Below are 2,500 nucleotides of genomic sequence, written 5' to 3'. Positions count from 1 at the left end.
TGCTTGTAATTAACTCCTAAACGGCTCACTGTATCAACTTCTGATTTGAACCAAAAGATTTCTTTTTTTATACCCTTTCAATTGATATACTACAATATGCGGGGTTCTATTTAAAAATTTTGAGGGGGGCCCCCTGGAAGGTCCCCCTAAGAGGTGGAAACATCCGCAACCCCTTTAAAAGAGTAGCCCCTCAAAACGATTAAATACGTATTTCGCGATTTTTCATAATTTTGAACCGTTTCCAAAATATAAAGGTGTTTCCAGACTTTATGGACACCCTGTATACTTGGATCTCGTATATGAGAAATACCAAATACCATCCTAATTGAAATTAAATTTATATTGCGAAAACAATTCCTCGGCCAGGAGTCGAACCTGGAATCTCCAACTTTCCGTGCCGTCGCCTTTCCTATTCGGCCACCGAAGCACTTCGAGTTTTTTTTGCAATATTTATACATATATATTCGAACAACGCCATATTCCTCTAACGTGATTTAAACAAGTAATAAATCTTTTTAGTCTCCAAAGTTTCCAAACAAATAAATATATATTTGGTCATGAGAGCCGTTTGCTAGGTGTTGTGCGGAAATTATACGTGTATATATATACCTATATACGTGTTCACGTGTAAAAATTTACACGTTTAACAGTTAGAAATTTACACATTTAAAAGATTCTTTTATTGTTTAAATAACGCTGGAGGAAGATGACGTTGTTCAAATATACATGTATGAATATTGCAAGAAAAACTCCAAGTGCCACGGTGACCGAATAGGAAAGGCGACGGCACGAAAAGCCGGAGATTTCAGGTTCGACTTCTGGCCGAGGACGTTTTTTTGCAATATAAATTTAACTTCAATTAGGGGGGTAGTTGGGATTTCTCATATACAAGATGCAAGTATAGCATCCTATATGAATTTTAGAATTGTTATTACAATTCGAATTTCACGTGTAAAAATTTACACGTGAACACGTATATATGTATATATATACATATATACGTGTATACACGTGTATATACACGTATAATTTCCGCACAACATCTAGCAAACGGCTCTCATGACTGAATATATATATTAGTTTGAAAACTTCGGAGCCTTAAAATATTCTTTTGTTGAAATAACTAATTGTTTAAAAAACATAAGATTCTGACTTCTACCCTCGTCTAGTATACTCCTTACTTTAAGAAGATTTATTAGTTCCGNTGTTGGAACTGGTTGAACAGTATATCCTCCTCTATCCTCAAATATTTTCCACAGAGATGCGTCAGTAGATTTAGCAATTTTTTTTCTACATAGTGCAGAAATTTTTTCAATTATAGAAGCTATTAACTTCATCTCTACAATTATTAATATAACTCATAAAAATTTTTCCATAGACAAAACTTTTTTAATAGTCTGATTTATCTTAATTACAGCTATTCTCCTTGTTTTATCACTACCTGTGCTAGCTGGTGCAATAACTATGCTTTCAAAAGATCAATACTTAAATACCTCTCATGAGGAGAAGATGCAATTCTATACCAACACTTATTCTGATTTTTTGGACATCCAGAAGTTTATATTTTAATCTTACTAGGATTTGGAATAATCTCTCATATTATTATAAGTGAAAAAAGTAAAAAAGAAACATTTGGATTCTTAGGAATTATTTATGCAATAATAGCAAACAAATTCCCAGGATTTATTGTATAAGCCCATCATATATTTACAATAGGAATAGATGTTGACGATCTTATTTTCCCTCAGCAACAATGATCATTGCTGTTTCTACAAGAATTAAAGACTTTAGATGAATACCTTGCACAAAAATAAAATAAATAAATTTCACTCTTTTATGATCTTTGGGATTTGTATTTATATTTACCATAGAAGGATTATATGGTATTATACTATTAAAGTAAATTGATATTGTATTACATGACACATACTACGTTGTAACCCGTTTCCATTATATCCTATCGATAGAAGCTGTAATTTTCAATTATTGCAGGATTCATTCACTGATTCCCTCTTATTACTGGTTACGCTCTGAATAATTTTTTATTAAATATTTAATTTTTAGAAATATTTACTGGTGTTAATATAACCTCTTTTTTTCAACATTTCTTAGGACTTAGAGGGATATCTTGCCGATACAGAGATTACCATGACACATTTATTTCATGAATTATTATTTCATCAATAGGTTCACTTATTTCAATTATAAGACTAATTTTACTTGTTTGCATTTGAGAATCTTTAGCATCCAAACAAAAAATTATTTATATATTTCACCAAAATTTATTTATTAAATGACTGCTATCCTATTTTTTATGTTTCAAAGGTACAATGAATTTCTTCAACAAATTAATTTAATATAGCAGAATAAGTGCCAGGGTGTTAAATACCATATATAAAATCTATATTTTTATTAAAATTTAATACACGAATCATAGGTCTTCAAAATTCTACTACTCATATCTACGATATAATAATCTTTTTCTATGACTTCACAATAA

The 2,500-nt window shown here is 30.6% G+C and overlaps 1 pseudogene; it reads left to right on the top strand.

The window, feature by feature from the left end:
* The first annotated feature begins 1,137 nt into the window (after window positions 1–1,137).
* Window positions 1,138–2,270, top strand: LOC109863347 (annotated as a pseudogene).
* The last annotated feature ends 230 nt before the right edge of the window (window positions 2,271–2,500 follow it).

This window comes from Pseudomyrmex gracilis, unplaced genomic scaffold (genome assembly GCF_002006095.1).
Source record: "Pseudomyrmex gracilis isolate BER0280 unplaced genomic scaffold, ASM200609v1 scaffold_4324, whole genome shotgun sequence".
NCBI lineage: Eukaryota > Metazoa > Arthropoda > Insecta > Hymenoptera > Formicidae > Pseudomyrmex > Pseudomyrmex gracilis.
This window is presented reverse-complemented; position numbering and strand designations above follow the sequence as displayed.